General features: G+C 43.8%; 1 protein-coding gene across 1 annotated transcript in view; it reads left to right on the top strand.

The window, feature by feature from the left end:
• Positions 1 to 4,859: 4,859 nt before the first annotated feature.
• Positions 4,860 to 6,655, top strand: part of GPR63 (G protein-coupled receptor 63) — a 433,154-nt gene continuing 431,358 nt past the window's right edge. Inside the window, exon 1 of the mRNA XM_044065687.1 lies at positions 4,860 to 5,336. The gene's annotated coding sequence lies outside the window, so the exon portion shown is untranslated. The remainder of the gene's footprint in view (positions 5,337 to 6,655) is intronic.

Genomic DNA, 6,655 nt, shown 5'->3' with positions numbered 1-6,655 from the left:
CTGTTTCCAAGGTCCTGGGTTCGGGACTGCCAGTGGGATTTTATTTTGCTTCTGAACTGACTACAAGACCTGTCAATCAAAGTGACTAAGGCACTTTTAAGCAGTTGTAACCGGGTTAGCGCTGGTTTGCGCGGAGCTCACGCATGCGCACTGGCATTTAGCTCCGTGCACACAAGCGCACACCCACTTACAACCGCTTAAACGTGCTTACTCTTGCTCACACCCGCGCTATTTTCTTTGAAAGAAATGAAAATGGAGAGACAGGAAAGTGGTGAAAAAGGGGTCACACAGAGGGTAAGACAGTAGGGAAACAAGCTTGGGATGTGCAGGAGGGATGTAGGTAAGGCCCATAGCTGCCCATTTCTTCATCAGCAACAGCTGTGCATATGTATGTAATTTGGTGTGACATTTGAAACCTTCCATCCCTGAGAGAGGTGTCAGGACAACAATAATACTTGTTGTACAGCCAATTGTAATTGATAGGTTCCATGTCCAGTAGACATGTGTGCGGAATGGGCAGCTATGTATGGGGCGTAATTTTTTTGTGGGTACAGAGTGCCCTTTTTTTTCAGGTGAGAGTGGTATGTCAGGTGAAGGAAGTCGGTACAGCTGGGGAGGTAGGTTGGGTAGGTAAACAGACAAGACAAACAAGACGCATACAGGGGCAGTGTATGTCATGTGTGGGGGGGTTACACAATTGACAGGGATGGAGGTTTGGATATCCAGAGCCCATGAGCCCACAGATGGCAACAGTGGAACTGATATCCCCACCCATAGGCAGTTGCCACTGTTCCTTCACTGCCCAGGACGGGGCTGTGCTGGGGGCTGTGTAGGCAGGGCAACAGGCATGCCCGTTAGTTGCGCCACCCGTGCCTCGAGCTGGCGTAGGGGCTCGAGAACAGAGTCCCGAATCTCCCTACGCACCACAGGCCGGACACTACGGAGGGTGAGTGATGGTTCTCCTCCGGCCACACTTGCAGAGGGGGGGTGAGCCCCATCCCCTGCAGCGCTTCCACCCGCAGGTGGCACAGGGCCACCGGAGGAGGGTCCGGACTCAGCACTAGTGCCAGGTGCACTTGCCAGCTGAGGTGGGAGAGGTGGGTCCGCTGGAACCTGCCTTCCCTGTCGTCCTATGTTTTGCATTATGTCATGACAGTTTGGGTTAGTGACATATAATACCATTCACAATTAGTTGTAACAGCATGCATTAGTATTCCCATTAACCAAACAACCAGATATTCACACCATTGAACAGCGTGCATAACACATGCATAATTTGAACAGAAATACACAGTCCAACAACATGCAGGGTTAATTGATGGCAACAGGCCATCAGGTGTGGATGTATGAACAGGGCAGATGCATCAACGGACATGCAAATATATATGACCCAACAGGACAAATGTCCAGGGGTGTTAATTGTGATTGCACATACCATTTTCACGTGGAATGGGTTATATGTGGTTATAGGGTGGGGTAAAGAAAGTAATATTAACACCTTCGAATAACAATACATATTCTGTACATTTCTAATAGCTACAGTTATATACACACTACTGTTCTAACTACAGTTTCCTATATGATAACTATTTCAACTTGGTGATAGGACTGTTACTGCAACATCAATATACATTTTATTCTTCTTCATACACATTCATATCTAGCTTTGTTCAGCTACATCATCCTGCTACATTTGCTTTATATAGCTGTAGACAAGTGTGGATGTTGCATATTGCAGACTGAGAGCAACATATCCAGATTTTGGGATACACATTCCAGATGCAGCAACACTTTGAATAGATTTTGCTGTTTGGTTTTGAATCTCACATGCATTTCATTCTGTCTTGACTGCAGTATACTTTATTCAGGGGTTATTACTACTGTATTGCTGGATTCATGACACTTTCTCACACTCTCTCACTTGCTTTCATTTTACTATTCAGGATGGTACTTACTTCTAGGCTTTATAGACATGTTTTACCAGTAGTTATTACAATCCTTTCCAGTAGTCTCACTTCTGTCATGTTTCAGTATTTCCACAGGGATATATTTCACACATGTGATTTCATCATCTTCTGCAGCTATACTTTTCAGCCTGCTGCAGGTTGTGTACTATTTTCTTACAGGTAGGGCATTTTTATTTCAGAATATATGTCAGACAGTTTCATTTTTCGGTTTAACTTACAGGCTGAAACACACTTTTGTAATCAAGCAATACTTGCAGACACTTTCACACTGTTACTTGCACATTTTATTCCTTACTGACTACACTGCACTCTTTTGCTGACTGTCATACTTTTATATTTCTTTACAGTTACTGGTAGTGGATTACTGACCTGCCTGGTGGCGCAACCGCACCAGCCTATTGCCATAGGCTGTGCGGTTCACAGAACGGACACCTGCAGCTGTAATATAAATGAAGTAATATTGGAATACACATCTCCATAATATCAGCTAGTTTAATTTCTTACATACATAATTAAATGTTACTTACTCAGTAGTGGGGCGTTGGGTGTTTGCCGGGCCTCCTGGATCCAAAGGTTCAGTTGGTCCTGCTTGCGTCTCTTCAGGTCCGCATGGTGGTGACGGACCTGCTCACCAGTCCTTGGAATCCCTGTGGCACTGGTGAGATCATGAGCCAACCGGTCCCACGCCTCGGCCCTGTATGCTCCCCAGAGGACCTGGCCCTGCATGAGTTGGGCCTCATGATTATGGACTAGGAGCCAGACCATGTACCTGGACTCCTCAACACCCCACCTCTGTGCTCGAAAGCAACTACCCTCTCCTACTCCTGTCATTCTGCCTGCAGGTCAGTTCTACAATCGTTTATGTTGTGTATTCCCGCTTATGGGGCTTATATAGTCCGTTTTCCCGCACATATCTGTGATTGGCCATTTTGGAATTGTATCAACTTCAGTAAACCTGCATTGTCATGCTCTAGTTTGTATTCATTCCTATATATTAGGTATTATTGCATTTGAAGGTACTGCTGTCATGGTTTAGTGGTTCTGTACCTTGACTATGGTGTATAGTATCCTGGGTTTGAACCTGGCCACTGCTTTTTATTTTTTATGACTGTCTAGACATGCTGATGGGTGTGTCTGTGTAAAGGCAGTTTTGATACGGCTTGCTCAACGTTGCCCGTCGGTTAGCTTGTTTGCGCGGTGCGCAGCTCCGCGCAAACGAGATACGCTGCTTTAAGCCTCATTTGGCTATCGGCACGCATATTACGCTAAGCTTAGTTAGGGGCACATAGATTTAGCATGTTAGACCACTGCTCAGCTACAGGCACTCATTTTGCACCAGTTAAACCACTGCTCATCTACGGGCAGATGCACTCACTCTGTTAAACTGTAGCTCAGCTATGAGCACATCTGGCATTTTTTATTCTTTTGTTACCTTACATTTCTTCAATATAAATGGGCTATTTCATTACATTTTACATAAATTGTGGTTTTATGTGTACATATTTGTCAGGGACTTGTTTCCTGCTTATTTTGCAAAAAAAAAAAAATTGGTGTTGTGGGGGCTCAAACCATAACTGCCTGCTCTTCAGCCAACATCTCTACCACTACGCTATTGCTTCCTGGCTTATTTTGCATATTTAGTTCTTATATGCTTTCCCACTGACTGCTAACTGTAGCTGCGCTACAAGCACACCCGCGCAAACGAGCGAACTCACGGTTAAACATCTTTACAATTTAAAAAAAACATATAACATGTTCATTTATATATTTTATGTTCATAGTCTGTGGGGGCATGTGTTGTGTTTATTCACATTTCCGTGGACTCTGTTGTGGGTGTTTACTTTGGGCACTTTTACACTTCTGGGGGCGTGTCCGCTTGCAGGGCTCGGCCTACAGACACGTCCCCTACTGTCTTACACGGACCGTGTTAGACTTAGGTGTGATTCAGCATGCTCTCATGAATATGCAAAGCATGCTGACATCACTCCGTTTAACTGCAGCCTCCGTGTAAGAGTTATAACTCTTACACGGAGGCTTCGTGAATCCTTGCCATTATTTTTTTTCTTAAATAATGTCATTGTATAATAGCAATAACTCACTTCTGGGTGTGGGTAATGCTGGATTTACCCACGGTTGGCTTTGTTTGGTACCGAGGGCGAACCATGCCAACCGTGGGTAAATCCTGCCTTACCCACACCTGTGGGTTATTGCTATAATAGTGGTTGGAGTTAGATGTTGAAGTCGCACGGGAACAGCAAGAGCAGGCAGTTGAGTGGGTAAGGAAATGGGTAGAGTGACATACCTGCGATCCCTCTCAATCTCTTAGCAGCAAGAAATCTGGACAACACCTAAAATAATGGGGGGCAAAGGCCCCGAAATAGTAACAGATTTTAATATTGCTCTTATAAACTTAAAACGTTGCTCGAATGACAAGATTTGTATTTATCTGCATTTTGTGAAGTATTTAGTCTGACGCTCAAATGTGTCATTATTTAGCGACTTCAATTCTCAGTGATATGTCAGGAAACCATTATTAACCATGCTTTTTGAGGTGAGGCTATTAGCAAACGTTCAACGTTTCTGAGAGGCAGCGTTTCACACTTCGGAGACGGAAGGTTGAGAGCTGTGCTTCCAGACGCAAACAGTAGGTTTGTACATTCCAAAGTTGGCGCATTACAAATATCGCGTTCCAGTAGCTACACTTTAAGAAATATTATATTCCGAACCCATATTTGTGTTGCATAAAATAACATTATACACACACCTTACTTAGCACCATCAACTGTTTTCAGAGCTGCAGTAACTTGTTAATGGTTTATTAGCATTAGACCAACCCTCTACGGTTTGCTTGGACGTCGCCACGCCTCCTGATGGGGCGGGCCTACTGAAGGTTCTGAGTTTGTATGGTGGTGGCTTGCAGCTGGTTATTAGTGTTATTTTTCACTTTCTTTTACATGCGATGCAGCGGACTGATAGCTGGAACAAAACGAGAGTAAAGATTATTCGACAGATTGTTGAAATGGGTGCAACGAAAAACCAGTGCAGACTGAGTCTATAGACCAATAAAAAACGTGTGAGAGATGTGTTGTACTTCAGTATTGGAAGCATACAGAGTCCGAGCTGCAGGTATTGATGTGAAGACTATTCTTGTGCAATCTACTTTTTCCAAGTCTTTATTGCTCAGGAAACCGGAGTAGTACTGTTGCTGCATGGAGATTTCGTGGATAGGCCAGCGAAGCAGGAAAAGGCATTCGAGTGTCTAATTCAATTCATGTACTGCAGCAGCACTGGGGTCGAGCACATCTGGCATGCAGTGGACCCAATGCCGCTTTTTGCTGTAAAGAGCTTATTACACTGCTTCGGTATGAGGTGAGACCTGATGAATTTGGTAGATAAATTGAACAGTATGTTGGATACATAACTGTGCTTGAAAAAGGATTGTTGTTAAATGTTGCGGAAACTCGTGCACCCTTACCGCACCCTGTGTGTGTGTGTGTCTGTGAAAGGAATGGGTTAACAGCAATCTCAGAAGCAGAGAGACCTGTGTGTATAGCTTAACAATTTTGATTGTTCTAGGGGGTACTCAACCATGGTGGGGATATATTTCTAGGTGATTTTTGTCCCCGTGCCTACTGACCATCGAGTCTTCCCTTTATCAGTCACTCACTGCACATTCGTTCCTCTGTCCCGGGCTTAGCTCATAACAGAATCTGGGACAAATACAAAAATAATCGAGGACACTTTTAAAATATTAATTTGAAATATTGACAGAATAAGAGAACGTGAATTAATTCACATTATCTTAACTAAAAGGTCTAGAACTCTAATTATTGCAATTTTTTATTAAATGTAATTTGTCACTTTTTCTCCCAAATTCACTACTTTTATGAGGGATTAAGAGGGACAGAGCTGAAATTTGAGTCAAAATCAAAGTTGTTCCTGAAAATCGGAGATACTTGAGAGAAATGGTCCTGGGGATTCCATCTGGAACTCAGGCAGAAGGTGTCTGAGGGGATTGTCATGACAAAGTACACTCGTGGTTGCCTGAATCTTGTTTGGATAACCTAAATGTCATTCCACTGGGTGGGGTTACTGTTAAAGAGTTTGCCACAGTGGCCACCCCTTATGAGTTCCCTTCTGCACACTAACTGTGAAGGCTACCGCCCATCAGTGGCCTGGTGAGCCTAATGCCTACCCCATGCCTCCCTTCTATGTGTGCATGTGTTGCCATCTGTCCTACAGGGACAGATGCAAGTGTGGTCTACTTGACAACTGAAACATTGTACTGTTGCAAAACTAACATAGCAGGCAGCAGTTTGTGTAGATGATCTTGCATATTATCATGTCCAGACAGTGTTCCCAAAATATGTGCTGGGAGCAGTTTTATGTGTTTCATTTTTAGCAGTTGTTAATGTTGCATTGCATTTGTGAGGTTTAGGTTGTGTTTAAATCTTTGTAGTTTTGAACTTACAGATTTGGTATTACTATGGACAGGAGGCAAGCTTAAACCAGGTTTAGAGGCAGTTTCACAAAAGGTGGAAAGGGCCATAATATAACAGTACACTGCACTACCCCCCCCCCCCCCAAAAAAAGAAAAAAAATCCCCTCTCTTTTTTTGGCTTCCTTTGTATGCCCTCCAGCTGACCATCAGCCACTCATGGTGTACTCATTGTTCTGTGTAGCTTAAT

Source organism: Protopterus annectens, chromosome 1.part0, assembly GCF_019279795.1.
Source record: "Protopterus annectens isolate FY-2018-M chromosome 1.part0, PAN1.0, whole genome shotgun sequence".
NCBI lineage: Eukaryota > Metazoa > Chordata > Ceratodontiformes > Protopteridae > Protopterus > Protopterus annectens.
The sequence above is the reverse complement of the archived record's forward strand: the minus strand, read 5'-3'. Positions and strand labels throughout refer to the sequence as shown.